Below are 20,030 nucleotides of genomic sequence, written 5' to 3' on the forward strand. Positions count from 1 at the left end.
GAGCAACTCATAAATCAAAGTTAGTGAAGTTGTGGGAGGGAGTTCTCACACCCTGCGGAAGCCATAGGGGTCTGGTTTGCAACTGTGGGATGAGTTTGATGAAGTAAAGCGTGTCAATGCACCATTAGCAACTCATTTGCTATGCCAGAGATCATTCTAAACGTTTCCGAGTCCACTGTACTAGCTCGTTATACCCAAGTTCATGAGTACATTTTAAGAAACTACCCGAAATCTACTTAAGCCTTTGCATCTATATCTAATGCAAGGTCGACGCAATATCCGAAGTATCTTCGTACGCTTTACTATATTCGAGCTTAATTTCTTTATACTATCCGCTATATCCGAAGCAGGATGCTGTATGCGGCGCCGGCTGCGCACCTGTTAAATGCTCCACCATTGACGTAATAGTTCAGCGAAAACCGGCTAGGTGGAGAGAGGTCATTAAAATAGAAAATAAGACATCCACCCAATCGTAGCAATTGTTACAAAGGAAGCACATACGGGTTCTTCGAAAGAAAAGCCTCGCAGTTGAAGAAAAATTTGTCCTGGTTCAGGACTCGAACCCGGAACCAACGCCTTTGCGGGGCAGCCGCTCTACTGTCTGAGATAACAAGGCGGCTAGCAGATGGCAGGGCGAAGTCGAATTTATCAACAACTCGAAGCGAAGGCAAGTGTTTGACGTAATAATAAGTGTTTGACGGGTTTACCTTGTAGCAATTGCTGCGATTGGGTGAATGTCTGACTTTCCATTCAATGCTCCACCATTATATCTATATTTGTTCACATAAGGACTGACATTTACCGAAAGAATGCGCTTGCTGTTTAGGACCGAAAGCAAACAAAAGAGATAAAAAAATAAAAGAAAGAAGCAGTGACGAGGCTCTCACGTGATTTAAATCACCAAAGCGAACCTAAAGTTCAGCCCGACATGATAGGCCGTTAGAGCGTACGCTGAACCTATTATCGAGACAGGTCACCGCTCACAACACCGGCAATTTGTCGGGCCATAATGGGGTAACCGAACACGAAAGAAGTGCAAAAACGAAAGAAGCAAGCCTTACCTGAGGCAGCTGCAATCCTGGCTTCTTTCTTTCTTTTTCTTCTTTTTTTTCTGTTTCTGCTCGTTCAAACACAAATGCATTATTTAAGGAGAAATCAATTTAGAACCTCACCCCTATAGCAGCGATATAATATTACCGGGCATGCTGATAAAGTTGTGCTGTACTGATAGCATTTCGTTTAGCTTTCTTTCATATTTCGAGCTATGCCAAATTTCTTTTTCACGCATAAGCTATTATTAGACCGACGTCTTCTTGATTTCTTAATTGTAAAGGCCCGATCGATTGTCAATTTGCCTAGCCTTAGGTCGTCAAAATTACTCCTTGCCGTTTATCATTACTCGTTGTCACGCACGCACGAATACACACACAAAGTGAGCTGTCCGACTGGCCACAGTTTTACACTGCAGAGCACAAACTGCAACTGCAGCATTTCTTCGTGCCACTTTATAGCACTACCACGTACTATGTCTCGGAGCAAATGCAATTAGCGCAAGAAATACCAGGCTAGGAATGTGTGTTGTCGGTATCCACACTATACAATGCACCCGTAAACCGCAGGTGTCCATGAGCGTCGAGTACTGCGGGTGTTCCAGCTGTTTTGGAGTCCCTCTAACACTCAGCCTCGAGATATCTCGCAACAGACGTCGTACCGTTACCCGAGCTTTCGCCGTTGCACCCGTATGTCAGTTTCCTGTCGTGCGGTAGATGAAACTCCGTTAAAGCTGTTCCAAGTGCACTCAATCGACGCAGTGTATTGATTGTCCTTTGGGACGGTATAACGTACGACAGTCTTTCCTGTGGTTGCCTGCCATGTCGCTTTCGGGTTACCGCCGCGCAACCTATTTCGCAAATCGCCGCTCGGCAGAGAGACCGGTATAACGGTGTATAACGGTTTCGCAAAACTAGCGCACTGCGACTGCACTTGATTTAAATTGCAGATCGTTTCAACTAAAGCTTGTCGAGCCTAACGGGCTTAGACGCACTAGGTGGTTGCTACGTGGTAAAAGCGTTTCACCATACACCCTTACCCGTTTTTATTCCAGTCACGATAAATAGTTATTCGTTCAAACGCTTGAGCCAGAAGAAATAGCGAGGTCCGAGGGACTCAATTTTTTATTAGTCAGAATATTTCTTGGTTAGGGCATACGGGGCTATTGGATGCATTGCGTGAGCCACCCAGAACAGTCGTATATAATACGCACCGCTGATTGAAGCAGTCGTAGCCCAGAGATCGGCATACTCCGTATTACCAACTTCGCGCAGCAAAAGCTAGAGCTCTTGTCGAGAGATGGGAGGAGGGCTCGCCCACTGAGTGCCACTGATCCCTCCGTAACGCTTCTATTTATCCGGTGTCATGATTAGGGTGATCAGAGACGTAAAACAGGAGAGCTTTCCTTCTCGTTCTGTTCTCTGGTTGTCTAACGCCACACATAGCTTTCACTGCACTGCAGGGAGTCGGTGAGGTGGAGTACGAACAAGATGGTTAGCCAACCTAGAGCAATCACCTCACTGCATTTCTTTCACTCCCCGTTGCACGCCGCAGCGGCGAGCCCGAAGCGTAGTGTTTGCGCAGAAAACATTGCGCACACTTGACGGCGGCCTCAATAGTCGAACGCAATGTTTTCATCTTCTAAGTGACCGGGCAAGGTTGGCCAATGCCGAAGCGTGTTGGCCGGCGGCAAAGAATCGATCTTCTTTGCACTGCCCCATTCAATTAACGCTCGTTCAATACTAAAAGGGCCCGACGTGAGGGAGCGGAATGCCTTCGCACCCGATTTTCCCCTTATCGCAGAGAGAAGGGCCGAGTTCGAACACGTGCGCCGGCGTTCCCAGAATCATCGATAATCGCGAACTTGGGTAGCCTAGACACGTTCGCAGCCTCCTACAATGAAGAGAATTGAAAAAAAAAACAGAAAAAAAAGAAAAGTGCGAGGAAAGAAAGGGGCTAGCCCACGTACACGCACTCAGCGCTCTCTCAAACGCAGGCAAATTAAGCTGCACGACGGCTTTCAGACTGCAGACCACGCACAAACTGTGTACTAGGTGCCACGCTTTTCTTCTGCAAACCGCTTTAACGCTATAGCCGTGGTTTCGGTGCAAGCCCTCCTACACGCTTTGCCGGTCGGTGACCAAGCGAGGCACGTCACCATAGTGACGGCTTTTACGATTTTCCACAAACACCCGGCGCTGCCCGAGTCGCCTCCCTCCTCTCCTTAGGGTTTCGTCGTGGCCGTCGGTGTCGGCGTTCCGTGGCGCCCGCGGCTCGGCGCGCGCGCTATCTGGGCCGCGCCGGCGCCGGGTCAGGGTAACCAGGGTGGCCGCTTTCGGATGGCGTGATAATGACCGCTTTGTTCGTTCATGTGTCCACTCCAACTATGGCTCGCGCGCCGCGCACGTACACTGCAGTCCCGCCACGCTGGGCCACCGACGCTGTGTTCTTCGTTCGCGCTCTCTTCGTTCTCTCGAGTTCGCGCATGCTGTCCTGCGAAGAGAGAGAAAGAGAGATAGAGAGGTCTTGTTTAGCACGGTGTCAGACACAAAACTCAATTAGGAGGACGCAGGAAAAAATAGGGAGACTGTTGGGCTCGGAAAATAAATTCTTTGTTTTTATGGATCGGTAGAGTGCGATATCTCTACGAGAAATGGGCTGCTTTGTTGTTGTCGTTATTATTATTATTATTAATATTATTATTCATAATCTAAATCTAAACGTCTATACGGTAAACACCACAAAGAAAGAAAGTGAAGTGGGCAAGCAAGTGTCTCCTAAAAGGGACATCACAACACATCACACGCGGAGTACGAGCGTTACAGACGAAAGTTTAGTCCCGTGGTTGTTGATGCGTATTCTATGGTACAGCTTTGACAACCTCATACCGAGCTGAAGTGCGACCTTTCGGAAACAAGAAATCAGTGCAGCGTGGCTCGAGCGAAAAATTAAGTTGCTCCAACTCGCTGAGCAGCACACGGCGACAGCTGCGGAAAGTTGGTCATTCTGACAGCAAGTGATCACGTGCTTCGCTGTAGTGTCCGCAAGCGGGGGACGCAAGCCGGGCTGGGCGCACGTTCTTGTTAGCGAAGGTGACGTTCTACGTCAACGCACCCGAGGTTTAACTTCAGCAATTGAGACCTACTGCGGCGGGTTAAAGCACGGCCCGGGATTGGTGTAAGGTGACAGGTGATTGTGGCAGGTGATTGGTTTTCGTTGACACCAGTGATTCATTCAGCTGTCCTGTCAGGAAAACAAGACATTGCATGCCTGTCTAAATGGGATGACGGTCTCAGTGGGGGATTAGTTTGATGTTATTGCGGAATTTGTATATGGTTGGTGATTGATTAAGATCATCGCCTAACAGATTGGTGTGCTTTAGATAGCTGTGCATGAGCCGACATTATATTTTCAGGTTTTTATGTAAGAGAGGAGGAGGAGGAATAAACTTTTATTGTAGAACCAGCACTTTATGATGGCCGGGCCTAAGCCTCCCATGAGGGGACGTCGAGGGCTTGCCTCGGCGCCGCCTCACGGGCGTGCTGGGTCGCCCAGGTTTGGCCGTCGAGGGCGGAGCTCCGCAGAGCCTTACGCAACCTCAACGAGAGGGTCGTGGTGTGAATGTGTGTGTACTGTGCTGGGCACTCCCACAGCATATGCGGAAGCGTAGCCGGGTGAGTGCCACAGCACCGGCAATTGGGGGTACTGTAAACTTCAGGGAATATAAGGTGGAGGTGGGCGGGTGAAGGGTACGTATTTGTTTGTAGCAGACGCAGGGTGGTAGCCTGCACCCGGTTGAACTTGGGGTTAGGTGGGGGGAAGGTTCGGCGAGTGAGGTAAAATGCCTTAACGAGATCGTTATAAGTGGTCAGATTGTCCCTGGTGTCCAACTCACCTCCAGTGTCTCCGGCGCGGTTGACTAGTCCTCGCGCAATGGAGCGGGTGACCTCGTTGGGGTTGGAGAGGTGTGGGTGGACAGTGCCCGCGTGGGCCGGGATCCATGTCAGGGAGATCATGCTTTCTTTAGAGTGTGGTGCCTGGCGGAGGATACGAAGAGCTTGAGGAGAAATACGGCCTTTGCTGAAGTTAGTGACGGCTGAGCGAGAGTCACACACGATAGTGTGACAGGTGGGATCTAGAGTGGCCAGGGCGATGGCCACTTCTTCAGCCGTCACGCTGGAGGCGTGGTGTAGGAAGATATTTCTTTTCTTTTTTTTTGTCACGCAGAACAGAGCTGGACATACATGGCCAGCATACAAGTTTATATGAGCGACTTGGTAGGTACGTCCATATAAGATGTGTATATATATCCACAAATACATCCGCCAAGATAGCGACCGACCCAACAGCAGCCAGCAAGCCACGCCAAACCCGGGAAATTAGGTAAAGAAAGCTCCGTTTTGAAAAAGAAATGAAAAGTGAAAAATTCATTCCAAAGGTAAGGTAAAATAAAGAAGAATTTATTTATTTATTTATTTATTTATTTATTTATTTATTTATTTATTTATTTATTTAATTATTTGGTACACCACCTTGATGAAGTCACTCCTAAAGGCGAGGCCAAAGAGTGGGAAAGAAAAAAAAAAGAGAGAGACATTTGCGTGCATGCTGGCAGTACTTTGAGGCTACGCCACAGGCAACACCATTCTCATTTATGGCTGTCAGCGGCCATCTCAGTTTCCCTTCTCTCTCTTCCCTCTCTTCGCTCGAGGAAAGAAGAGGCTGTACTCACCCCCCTCCTCTCGTTTTCTGCGACAGCAGTTACGAGTTTGAAAATGGGCTTGCTTCGTCCATCTTGTGCCCACTCCCACCGCCGATAATGATATTGGAGCTGATGGCCCTGACGCCGTGGGCAGTTGACGCTTGGTAAATTGTACTGGGTTTTGCGCTCAACACGTGGGCTCGCAACATGTGGGCTCGGAACACGGATTGAGAAAGGTAGTGCGTGTACACGATTTTGCAGTACAAAAAGGCAATACCGCAGCGTACGCGGCCAAAGTTGTAGGGGTCGCGAAGTTGTTTTTAGAGTATGGCAGTGGCATATACGTTGTAAGAGCCAACCGCTGTCGCATAAGTTTGTTCGTAGCGGTAGGAATTGCTGAATTCTACAGTCTTTCTTCGTGACATTAATTCTCATTGACACATGGTCAGGCATGCTTCTCTTGTAGATACATACGAGGAGATAGACATGAGGGTTTTCGATACCGCTCGTCGATTATATACAGTTAACCGCGATAAGGTTTTTGCGGAGCAACCGCGCCAATGGACGGTCGTGAAGTGGTCGTAAGCGAAGTGGATTCTCGAGAATAGCCCGTCGAGCGGCTCTCCTTTATAACGGCACTTATTACACGTACGGCCACGGTGCCAGCGGCCGGTTTCGACAGATTGCCACTTATCATCCCTTTTTGCATCCGTTTTCCTGGATCAGCGCGTGTGAAGGCGACACGTCCCGAGCCGCTCTGCTGCATCGCTATCTGCGGCGCGCCCAGTAGCCACCGTCATCCAGCGCGGCTACTTAACTACTGCGCTCTTGAGGCTGACGCAAGACGTCAGTGCAGCGAGCTGCGATGCTGTGACGTCCACGAGCCGTGCCGCTTCGGCGAGCACCTTTGTTCTGCGGTTGCGCCTGCTTTTGCCGACGAGATTCTTCGTCACGTTGTTCCTCAATGCTCGCAAACCCGTGCACGTGTCCAGCTGTTGGCTATAGTTGCGATTTCACTCGTGAGTGGACTATTTGGAAAACGCTTTCGGGATAATTCTTGATTTATTGACTGACTCCCTTGCGGATCAGTAAATCGATCGAGCGAGCGACTCATTGATCTGTCGCGAGCAGCACCACTTGAGACAGACACGTACCGGACAAGCGCTAGGTTTACCTCGAGTGTTAGTAGTTATAGATAGGTTAGAGTTAGCTGGAGGATCAGGGGGAGAGGTTGGAAGTGATTACTCCTCCTACGCTTCGCTTCTGTATAGGTTAGGTAGCTGTCAGTTATGGAAATGCTTGATGAACATGTAAAAAAAGGAAAGTATACAGATAGTAGAGAGCGTAATGTCGCACTTAAATGCGAGGTTGCAAAAAAAAAAAATCCTATTTACGTTCTGAAAGGGCCATGATTCCTTATATTTTAAGAATACATTTACGCTCGATGTCCAAGTTTTTTTTTCTGAAAGAAATTAAGATATTTGTAGGAACGAATAACGGGATAATTTTTGAACATGATCATCGCAGGGAGTACCCCAAGAACGCACCTTAAGCCGTTCATTGTTTGGCGCAGTAACGACATTGTTACCACTGCTTATTAGTTTGAAAGTTTCTTGGTTTTATGGAGGCCGTTCGGTGTTGAAACAAGACGCGAGGTTTGCTAGACGTTCCGCCTACATGAATCCACAGGAACAATACTGCTGCATCCCTAATCTGTCCCAGATTAGAGAAGGAACTGGCCTGGATATCAGCCGGAGGAAGGCCCATTGGGCAGGCCGACGGCAACGACGCTGTTTCATACACTCGACAAGAAAGATAAGAAATAAAAAAAGAAGAGGTATCTTGGTAAAGCTTCCGTATATCAGATTACCTCCGGTAAAAGGTCACGTACTATCATTTGCAGCGGATAACATCGTTGTTGTACCGTCTTTTTGCTGACACACGTTCTTTCGCGCTTAGTAGATCGTAGAAAAATGAATTCTGTCTGTCTGATAACCAGGAGGAAGTACAGTTATCGCTCAATGTGACAAGCTGGTGCGTTTCTCCGCACAGCGGTAAGAGCATTGCATTGTTGTGTGAAAGAAATAATAATAATAAAAAAAGACAGAACGACGTGTGTCATGCACTGACCGCAAAAGCGAAAGAAATATTATTTGGTCATTGCGTCATTCAGTACTGAAAGGCTATGCTTTTTTGTATTTCAGCTAATTACACAATCGGTCTTAATTAATAATTCAACTTCTCAAATATTATAATTAGATGAAAAGAGTCAATGAGAAAATTGTAGAGCAACGTGAGAAACTCCCGATCCTGTTTTCTGTAGCTCAATACGTGCTACATAAGAGTGTTTTTCCAAGCGTGAAAGAAGCCCGCGAATACACGAAACACTGCCACGCAACTGGCCGCTCGCGGCACTTTCCGTGTACTCGCGGGCTTCTCTCATGCTTGGAAAAACATTTTTATGTAACGAGTATTGAGCAACAGAAAACAGGATCGGGAGTTTCTCACGTTGCTCTACAATTTTCTCATTGACAATTTTCATCTAATTATACTATTTGAGAAGTTGGTTAATTAATTAGGACTAATTGCGTAATTAGGCGTAATGCAAAACAAGAATATAGTCTGGGTATCTTCAAGCGACGGCCGACAACATTACCTTCGATTCTGCCAGACTACGTGACACTTGCATATTTTTAAAGTTTAGATCAAGTTACGCGAGACAACGGGTATATACGTCTGCGCATGGGAACGTAACGTATAAAAAAAATGCAAGTTCCTCATTTAGTTCACTGAGGACGTCGGGGAAACCTAGTACGAGTCTGGTGGAATGCATGAAGCTAAAACAAATTAGTAATTACGTCCAACGATCATAATTATTCCAGAATCATTGAACCTTCCCCACACATCGCCCTGATCTTGGCCCACATTTCCACTGAATGTGAACGTGTATCGTGCACGCACAGTTATCCTATAGGACACACTGGCACTGGGAAATATAGCAGACAACGGCCGACTCGCGCTTTCAAGCACTTGCTGAAGGAAATGTTCTTTAAAGTGCTTTAGCTTATCCACACACATTTAGATTTTATGCCCATCAGCCATAATGTTTTTCTCATTTTCACCAAGTTTGATGTTGGTGAAAATGATCTTGGTACCATTGGTAAAAGACACCTAAAACGCTCCGGAACGCTTGAATACGTCATTTACCCCAAACTATGTAATTAAACCCACAGGTTTTGTACTTTGTCTACACATTAATAATAATAATAATTCCCCTATTTTCACCAACTATAAACAAAGTGCCTCGTTTAGTTCCCCGATGACGATCCTCACATAACGCATGGAAAAATGAAGAAACGAGGATTTTGTAATTATTTGCAGAGGTCATAATTAAGGCAGGGATGTTAAAGTTTCGCTACGTTTAGCACTTAACACGAACTCCATTTTCACGGAATGTGAACTCGGTGTGATTTGAAGTTCTCTTGGGACATTGGGAAACATAGCTGATACACTTTGCTTCCGAGGTCGCCCAGAATTCTCAACATCCAACGCAAGATTCTCCACTGGGCTCTCAAGCGTAGCACGCTTAAGGTCTTACCACGCAGGGGTCGTACCGTCTCTGTGGCCATTTCTCACCTCAAGAAAATTGGGAGGAAGGGAATCTAATGCCAGCCATGGAGAAACACCAGAAGGCTGGCCGTGGAGCTGAATGTGTCAGCAACAACAGTTAGAAAAACCATGCGAAAAAACCTCAATACGCTTGCCTACATGTTCCATAGAAGACATGGAGTGACGGAGGTGCGGGATAAGGTGAGAGTGAGCAAGAAATGCCTGCTGCGGTTGGCACGGGCCGCGAATGGGGAACACTTGGCAACTATCTTCACCGATGAACAAACTTTCAAGGTAGTGTCCCGTCACAACACTCAGAACCATCGCGTGCTTGCTCCGACGTTTGAGCTTGCTGATGCAGCCAGGCGGACAGTTCTATAAAACTCCAATCCGACGTCTGTCATGGTTTTATCCGGGGTAACCACCGCTGGCCACATTCCTCATGTTTTCGTACCAGAAGGAGTTCCGATCGACACTGACATATACCTTGAATATAATCTACAACCCCTTCCGCCCCCCCCCCCCCCCCCCTCTTCTTATCACGGCCTTGGTCCTAGTACCACTTCAGCGACCAGTCCGGGACTTCTTTGCATGATGGCGCCTCAGTACAAGAATCGAAGAGCAAATCAACACCACAAGAGTGGCGTCAGGCTCTCCCGACCAACTTTAAACCACTGAAATACTGCCGGTTAAATCCCCAGTCTCAAATCCAATGGACTTCCGTGTGTGGGTTATTCTTGAAGAGGTGGCCCCCGCCCATCAGCAAACCAGCATGGTTTCCCAGAAAGCATCGCAGGAGCTAGCATGAAGAAAAATCCTTTTGGGGATATCTTGCGGGCCGCGATGGAAGCGTACCCAGAAAATTTAAAGGCCATCGTCAAGGCCACGAGCGGAGATATTGAATAAAATATTTTGTGTTGCCTTTCTAATTCATCGTGTAAACGCTCTACAAACGATTCCCTGAGATATTTTTATTCTGAACCAAAATATTAGGCATAGACCTTGTGACAGTATTCATGGCGCACTCTGTAGAGTGAGAGCAGAAGAAACGTTTCTTTGCCTCCGCTCTTTTACTAACTAAACAAGCAAATACATTTGAATAATAATAATAATAATAATAATAATAATAATAATAATAATAATAATAATAATAATAATAATAATAATAATAATAATAATAATAATAATACAAAGAAGAAGAAGAAGTAAAGAAACTGCTGTGCTCTGTCGGCCACACAACATTAGGTAATCACCCCACAGTGAATTCGAGCTCTTTCTCAGCTCATAAAGAAAGAAAGAGGCGCGAAGTTAGTGTTACGTGCTGCGAAACAGGAGAACATATTTCTTCAAGGGTCAAGCAAGAAAAAGCCCTTAACCGCGAACCAGGTGTTCCAGTGGTCGGTTCCTGAATGGCTGAAATGAGAGAAAGGTAGTACCGGGCTATCAAACTAGCTGAGTGCATCGAGCCATTGCCAGCGGCGGAACCAGCAGTTCGTACCGTTTAGTGTGCATGTAATGTCGGTGCATTGGCGGTGGTGCGGTGTTTTTCAGGCAGCAGGGGTGACCTAAAGAATGAAAAAAAAAAAAAGAAAGAAAGAAAAGAAAGAAAAGAAAGCGATAGATGGCAACGCTGCAAAGTGAGCCCGAAGCGAAACATTTGCTCCGCGGCCTTTGACGGTCGCGGGTCGATGGGTACGGGGAACGAGGCGATTCCCGTTAACAGCAGCGCTCTCCTCATTTTCCCCCCTCTGCACGAGCAGGGTGTTTTGCTGCATTGCAAAGAGCCACGGCAGTAAAGCCGAGTCCAGTCCTTCCGTTCTGTCGCTGTTCCCGCTTGTTAGGGCGTGCAAGGAGACGTCGGACCGTTTTTTTGCCCCCCCCCCCCCCCCCCCTTTTCTTCTTGTCCCAATGTAGCAACGAAAACACTAGGGCGCGCTTGCAGTGAAGTTTGGTCATCATCTTTTCTCCTTGTTCTTTTGGTTTTCGTGCGTTTTATGCCCCATTGTTTTTACACTGAGTATCGTTGCTTCTGGTGAGTCTCCTTCGCTTTGTTCGTAGCTAAATTGTGACCTGCCACGTTACCCTATGCCATAAAACGGGTGCAGCACTCTAACAAAGTGGCGAGCTAAGAGAATGGCTATATGAACGCTAACTACAAAACAGAAAAAAAAAGAAAAAGAAAGATGTAGTTCCGGCAAGATCGAGCGCTGAGCTCTGAAACTCTATAGGGTATGATAATAAGACCATTACACGCAATCTTAAACTTCAAACTGCGTTGTTTTCTTGCCACTCTCGTTTTTCCCAGCACGTGGCTGGCTGCAATTGCTAGGCCTTCTCTCTCAAACAATTTGTATAATTCTGCGCGACCTTGCCCTTAGCCGAACTTTGTATCCCAAGTCATAATGGCGGCTTATATATATATATATATGATTTTACTTCTTCGAAACCCTGCCTAAAGTGTAACCCGCTCAGTTACAGTTTCGGCTATAAAACAACTGTCAAAAACGCAAAGAAGCGTAACAATATACTAAGATACTTAGATACTTTGTGCGTGCAAAGTGGTCAGAGCGACGGTCCGCTCGCGTTATCAACGTTGATATCGTGAGCGGACCATCGCTCTGACCACTGACAAAGCGCGATAAGCGCGAAAAGGCATTATGACATTAAAGGCATCGCTACAAAATAGCGGCCCAGGTCAGATAGCTGCCATGATGAATGGGAGGAAAGTCGATTCCTTTGCGTTCAAGAGACATGCTGTGAGTGACGCGAGACCAAGATAACCAGGGGAAAGGTTCAAGGTACTTTATCAAGATGGCAGAAAAAAAGAAAGAAAATGACGTAAAACAACGAAACAAAGAAAGCTCGTAGGCGTGAAGGCGGAAGAAGGGCCAATAATGGCACTGAAGCTGAATGGCTTTTAGGATAGAGCTGTAGAAGAAGGTGACTTAAACGTGTGGTAACCAAAAACAAAGGCATAAAAACAGTGCTTTGTGCGCATGGCTACGAGAAGAAATTACGAGAAGGAGTAGATTATTAACTTCGTAATTGATTACTCATTATTTGCCCTACTGCACAAAGAGAGAGAGAAAGAGGGACGAAAGAAAGCACAAATGTCATTCTGCACAGAGAGAGTATGAGCAACAGCACATCAGGCTAGCATTAACAACAGCTTTGCACTTGGTATAGGATAACTAATTATCGAGAAAACGGCAATGCTACTCATCACTTCGAAGTGTGGAGGACGAAGTGCTCAGATTGAATATTTGCTAGGCATAACGAAATATTATGAGAAAGTAAAGAAGCAAAAGGTTGTCTCTGGTGACCGCAGGACACCGCAATGCTGACCCCTTCTCATTCTTCTTCGAGTCAAGGAATCGCTGGCTACATTACAAGGAAAAATAAAAACAAGAATAACGAAACGCATAGCAATCTATATCTTCTTTTTTTTTTTTTTGCCCCTATCGCTGTTGTGGGGACCAGGATGACGGGCGACGCGCGATGATCAGCAGACACCTCCACCCTATAGCCTTTCGCAAAACACCGTGTTCGAATTATAATGAACGTTTTGATGGAGAGACTTCCGAAAGAACACTTTTCACGAAGATGACATTGTCAACAGCGTCTAAAGGAGTGAGAGAGAGGAAGAATAGAGGAGGAAAATCGATATCTCAAGTTTAAGCGCATCCGTTGGTTACCGTATACGCTTTCCCTAATGGGTTGCAGAAAATAGCGCCTCTTCCTCTCCACAATCACACACTCCCTCTCGTATACACTAGCGGAGAGGAATAGAGTGTTAGATGAGAAGTGATGAAGCGAAGTTGGTGCATTGCAAGAAAAAATTTGAAGAAAACAGGTGATGGCAACACTTTTCATTCGCTGTTTGCCGTTGGTCGGCCGCCTTTACTACTAATATGTCCAGCGCCACGAATGGTTGGCACCTGCTTTTACGAAAAAGTTCTGGCCTAAGAACTCCTTTGTGAACATCCTAAGTTTCTTACCAGGACAAGCAGAAGAGAGTACATGTCATGCGAAAAGGGGGAACCCATTTATGCTAAGGCCTAAAATTAAGCGAAAAGAATAACGCAGTCTGATATTACGTATGTTACTTTGAAAATGCAATAACGTGGCCAAAGTGCCAGACACCCGCTTTTCTTTATTTCGAGTCTCTCGTATTACTGCTTAAAAAAAAAAAACTTGCACACATAGGCACGACAAAAACACAATGGAGAATTGCGTGTGCATCGTTTCGTCATCTGTAGCCGTAGGGAGCCGACGAGCTGTTATTTTGCAGTCTGGCGAAGCACGCAGTCTGCTTCATAAGATGTCGAGGATTAAAAAAAAAATCGTAACTAGAAGACAGCATCCGCGGGTCGCCATATGCGGGGGAAATTGCTGGAAGTCTATAGTTACTACAGAACGCTCAGATTGGAAATTTCTACACACTTACGCCATAAGAAATCTGCAGAAAAAAGCTTTGCCTCTTATTTGCAAATATTTTTTTTCCGGTCCAACGTGTTCACCGACGTCAATGTGAAATCTAGCGTCTTTTGAGCAGGTCAATTGAGAGCGGAAAGCTTTAAGTTGTCAGTCAAGAAACGAAACAACGGAAAGCTATCGAATGACGGTCTGTCGCAGCGTTATTCTTAGTATTCGCTCGAACTTGTAATTTTACTTTATTTCCTTAACTAAACTGGCAGTCTCCTCAAATACCAGCGTAGGTGTGCCGCATGCAACCTAATATTTATTTTGGGCCTATTGTCACACTATTAAGAAAGAAAAGAAATACGAGAAATAAGATAGGCAGTGTATCGCCGGAGGGGGCTGTCGTTTGATACTTGACGTCAGAGGTGCGGTAGCGTATTGCTGAGGCAAGCCGCATCTGCTAGCGCCGCATATAGGAAACAATGTGCACAGAGTCGAGAGTGCGCGGGCAATAAATGTCAGGAAATGCGAAGCTGAGATGTGATAGTAAGCGCACTCTATCCGCTTTACAGGCACTGACAAAATGAAGGGTGCGGTTGCCCCGAAACATTGCTCATCCTTAAAGGATCCCCGCACCACTTTCTAATGAAGTTGTGAAATGTATGTGTCAATAACTAAAGGGCACAAGTTCAGTAATATTTTGAAACAAAAAGTATTTGAATGCGTTCCATAAAAGCGGAGTTATCGGCAATCAATATCGGCAATCAAAGATCCTCCTTCATCCTCTCCGCGATGCTCCCGCTCCTTCTTTATTGATTGATTGATTGATTGATTGATTGCAATACATGTGATGGGAGGCGAAAGGTTAAAGCCATTCAAGGATGGCTTGAGGGAGTCCTTCACCCTCAACGACTTGCACTGCGGAGACTATGACGCAGCGGGGGGAAGCATGATCGATCTTTACATCGACATTAAGTGCTACCTTCTGCATAGAAGTGAGTAATATTAGGTTCAGGTGGTCCCTGCAGCATGGTTTTGTGTCTAGTATGATCTATTTACCATGTTTAAATAAAAGTGTTGGAGCAAACCTTTAAGTATAGATCGGTGGTTTGGCGTTTGGAATTCCGAACTAATGATACAGCATTGTGTTGCTCAATACGTGCTACATGAAGGCGTTCTTCAGCTGAGGCTGACGCGGAAGACGACAGCGAATTGTCCAACACGAACATGTTTTTGTAAGAAACCATTCAGGCGTCTTTTATTTTAATAAAAGTATATTTTCAGAACATTTCACACAACATTTAGGAAACCACTTAGGTGTGTGCGTGTGCGTGTGCGCGCGTGCGTGCGTGCGTGCGTGCGTGCGTGCGTGCGTGCGTGCGTGCGTGTGTGTGTGTGTGTGTGTGTGTGTGTGTGTGTGTGTGTGTGTGTGTGTGTGTGTGTGTGTGTGTGTTGGAGATGTTCGCCTGGCCTTACGCCTATGGTATGCTTCCCCCCTACAGGGTCATGCAATAAAATGAATCCACACATGCCATAGTATGAACGTACACAATATACGCAAGAATGCACTGCAACAGACAGCTATAGTCGCGGCGAACTTTCTGTGGCAATGAAGGAATGCAAGCGGCGCTTCTGCACACGTCTTACTGCGCCGAGTATAGTCTGGCAGAATTTGGCAGCGCTTTCGATTTCTTGCAACAGATACTGAATCAGCGTAGCTTCCACGTGCGATAGTTGCGCAATTGCCCAAGCGGAGAACAGAACATAACAGCAGAAAATTATGTGTTATTTGGCATTCGACGGGGTGCTTACTTTGTCTTATTAGGCTGTTGTCATTCAGACGTTCGTGTTTTCTCTCCCCCCTCCCCCCTCTCCCCCCCTCCCCTCAGCTTAAGATAACGCGAATGAGGATGTGCGACTTTTTTTTCAGGAGTGCCCTTACTTGTGTGCGCTTTGCCTACGTAGGTTTCCGCTTATTGCCACAGAAATTTGTCCCCGAGTATTAAGCGTCTGGTTCAGGCACACTGCCATGGAAGAACGCTCGGACCGCACATGCCGAGTCCTGAATTGGAAGAGCACGATAATTATTCGCTTATTTGCAAGAGTTCAACCTTTGTAAAAAATAAAAATCAAATAAGGAAGCTCTGAGGATGTGTCATGCACGCGCTGGCATATATATGTCTCTTTCGAAATGCAACCTCAACACAGTTTTCCTGAATAGCGGCAGTGGCCTGGTACTATCACTGGTGTAACGAGCCGCCGCTGCGTTAAGGGGAAGTTCCAGCCAACATTCACGAGGAAACGCAAGGCTCGAGTTTCCAGGTTCGTGATGTCATGCGAGAGAAATTACTACTCGTGCGGTCCACACAATTACAACAATACGCCGGAAAGCAGTAGGAAGATGCTGCGTTTATGCTTTCGCGAAACCGTGCCAGTGTAACGGAGCATTGGTATGCTATACGGGGTGTTTTATTTTACCGTAAAAATATATTTTACAAATCACCCGTGGACTGTATCTCAGTTCTACTTCTTGAGCTAAGATTACTCTTGGAAGCAGACAATGTTTGAAAAGAAAAAAAGAAAAAGAAAAGAATAATTGACTAACGAACAAGTTTTGAACAAGAATAAACATTAAACATTAAACAGTAATTGTACGCCACATATTGCAATGTACGAATTGTAGGCGGTGACTTATAAAGTCATATTCACTTAAAACGATCGAATTCTAAGGAGGACACCAGATTAGATATGTGCGGTCGCGAAGTTTGCGAGGTGATGCATTGGTGTCCCTGTAATTTTTGAGCTTCGATGTGCAAAATGGCGTTTTGGTAAAAAAGAGTAAATGGAACAACAGTGCATTCTCGCTCCAAGTTTGACTGCCATTATCTCAAATTATGTGACAGTTTGACAGTTCATTCTAAACCCAGCCATGTAGCCAAGCCTAGCAGTGCAAGTACATAAATACAACAACAACAACAACAACAACAACAACAACAACAACTATTATTATTATTATTATTATTATTATTATTATTATTATTATTATTATTATTATTATTATTATATTATTATTATTATCTGTGCTTTCATTTGGTATGAAAACACAGATATAGGACGGACAGAAGGAAATACGGTGGTAGCAGGCTGGCCACCGATAGGGACGCAACGCCTGCTTTCTCTTTAGACAGAACGAGATGTAAAAAAAAAATGTCACAGTTTCGCCCTAAGAAGCAATGAATGCGATAGCAACACAGCAATGTCATACGAAGTAAGGTGAGCGGCTTTGGTAGCAATATGAATTGTAGTAAACATGAGCTGATTAAGTAAGCAGGTGTGCTGCGGCGTAAGTAGACCGACATGAAGAGAGACTCGATGACCACGAGAAGGCGCGTGTGAAACGGTGGTGTTGATGAGAAGCGCTTCCCGTGGGCAGCGCGTGCAAAGGGACACACCTGTAGCGCTGCACTGCCGATCCGGGCAGCATTGCATGTGTAGCGTGCGTTGGAAAATGTGGCCCGACTATTACTAACTGAATGAACAAGCGTGGTGTGAGCGCGCACAAACAAACATGAATAGATCACACTGAATGACTGCAGACAACGACCGTCAAAACTCTGGCAGCAAGCGGATACGCCGTAGCGGCGAAGGTACGTGCGGTCTATCGCTTCAACGGAAACTGAGCGGCGAATGCACGGCGCATAAAGGTCAGAGCCGTGTGGAGATAAGCGACGGTGCGAGCGAGCGACGAGCGTGGTTGTTGGCAGAGTGGAAGTGCGCCCCCCGCTCCCTCCGGCGCTGGCTTCCCGCTTCCTTGCTTGCGCGTGGGAGATTGAGTGCGCTCGCTCTCCGTGATAGCGCGCGTCCCCGCACGCTTCCGCTCGGGCATACGGCATGCGGCGGCGGCGAAGATTTTATCTATAGGGCACCTCACGGCGACGGCGACGACGACGGCGACGACGACGGCAGAAATCCGGTTGAAGTGTCCATATAATTGCTATCGCAATAAAATATAACACTTATGGGGGCCAAAAAGCAAGTTTATCCCGTATTTGAGAAGCCTAAATCAAGCTGGATGATCAAATTTACGGTACTCCGATGCGTCGCGACTTCGTAGTCGGCGGCGGCATTTATCTCCCTCCGTACCATGGCCCCGACGCAGTGCGGTAAAACGCAACAGCGACCTCGAGACAGGCGCGTAACGCGTCGTGTAAACAGGAAAACTCCACTCTGTTTCGCCAACTCCGTGAAGCGAAGCCAAGGCTCGCATCAGGAAAACCAGGAAAAGAGAGAGCCGGTGACTGGGACGCGTCTCGCCGATTGTTCGCCGCTAATCCTTCCGTGGGCGGCACCACTTGAATGGAGGAATGGCGGAAAGGATTAGCGGAATCGCGGAAAGAATTAGCGGTACATAATTGGCAAATAATGGGTCGTTCATAAATTATTCACCCGTGCAACCATTATTTGTCCGTTATTTTAACTTGGCGGCACTTTACGGAGTTGTCATGAATAGCTATGTTTACGGGAATCAGATAGAGTCGATTGGAGTCGATTTGTCGGTCCCAAGACCTGTCCTCAGGTTCATGAAAACGCTAGTGAATCGGAGCGAGCGAACATCGAGGCGAGTTCGGTCAATGCACCTGCAAAGAGTGAGTTGACTCGCACAACCCGTTTGGGGGCAAAATGCCTTCAGGCCAGGTAGGGTCGGGCAGGGTCAAGTTCATGTAAAAGAAAGCTACCGACTGACGTTACGCGAGCCGCAGATTTCGCTGTAGTTGGTTGTTGCTTATACACCATATTCGCTGCTTTTAACCTTGGAGGGTTGCATTAAATGTTTTTCGGGGGGTAGAAAGATCACAAGAAAAGAAAGAAAGAAACTCCGAAGCGTCGCTGATTTCGTCGTCGTCGTCGTCGGCGGCGGCGGCATTCATCTCCCCAATGCACTGCACAATTTTCCTACATTGCTCGTAAAGCGTGCGGACTGCAGCGGGAAGTGTGTGCCGTATTGTTGCTCAGATTTGTTTCCTCCTGTAGTGTAATCCTTTTGTCAGAAAACGGGAGTCGCAAGTAGTATCTGAAACTTTACGAGGGAACCTCGCCATTTATACTCAATAATTTTCTCTCTTCTTCCAGATGGCATGCATTTTTGTTGTGAAGAGCCACCTTTCGAGACCATATAACTCAGTTTCGAAGATTTTTGTTAACCCGTGATAGGGGGTGGCGAAATAAAGGTGCGATATGACCGAAATGAATAATAAGAGAAAGATAGAGAGTAGGAAGAGAGGAAGGTAGTGAAGTAAACTGGGAAAGCATCCGCTTTGGTTACGCTACAAAGAGGAAGAGTTAATAGAAAGAAGGAAGAGAGAGTTTTCTGAACTCATGCGTGCACAAGAAAAGTTGCAAATCATGGTTAGAGGCGAGGATATCACATGTCGAAAACAATAACGCCTTCATGACCGTGTGCCCTGATGTACAGCGAGTCCTGTGTTCCAGTATCTTGTCTGTAGACAAAGGCAAGTCGTCAATCGTGCAAAAAAGAAAAAGAAGAATAAAAAAAAAGAAACGATTTGAGGTGAGCTTGCATTCCGCGTTCCCTCTGTTTGACAGAACGGCACCGCAATTTCACTCGGACGTCACAATCAGCGTGACCGCTGTCACTGTCAGGGCACTGGGGTTCATATGCTTCCGTGACTGAAGAGCCATCAATGAGAACGTGGTCGAAAAAGAAAAAGAAGACAAAAAAGAAGGTTTTCAACAATCTCAGAGACAACGACGAATAAAAATTGCGAGTTTTGACAGCGGGCACCATAAGCTATATTTAGCACGTCTTTCAACTTGCGGCCGACACCTTGCACGACACGTCACAAAGGAACGGGGCATAAGGGCCGATGCACCACTGACAGGGGTCTGGAGAAGGGAGATTCTAAAAACGGGTCGCCTTGTATCGACCGGTGCGGTTAGTTCTTTCGGCGAACTTGACTGGCACGAATAAAAAGGAAAACTAAACAGTAGCGAAATGCATACGGAAGTGTCATTTTTTTTCTTTCCTTCGCGCCCTAGCTTTGTTTCCTTTGCAGGGGCGTTTCTGTGCTTGTTGCTCGCTGCTACGAATAAAGAAAACATGGTATTCTCTTTCTCCAGTTCGCCGACGCTCGATTATCGACATCCTTCTTTGTGGTGCTGCTCGGCAGACGCACACAGAAAAAGCAAACGGGTTTTTGGCGAGAAGATTAAAAGCGTTGAAAGGACT

General features: G+C 46.4%; 1 protein-coding gene across 1 annotated transcript in view; it reads left to right on the plus strand.

Annotated features, from left to right (window-relative positions):
• The window catches only part of LOC119449836 (putative thiamine transporter SLC35F3), a 213,644-nt gene that overhangs the window by 15,819 nt on the left and 177,795 nt on the right, over nt 1-20,030 (plus strand). The gene's annotated exons all lie outside the window — the stretch shown is intronic.

The sequence above is a fragment of the Dermacentor silvarum genome, chromosome 4, assembly GCF_013339745.2.
Source record: "Dermacentor silvarum isolate Dsil-2018 chromosome 4, BIME_Dsil_1.4, whole genome shotgun sequence".
NCBI lineage: Eukaryota > Metazoa > Arthropoda > Arachnida > Ixodida > Ixodidae > Dermacentor > Dermacentor silvarum.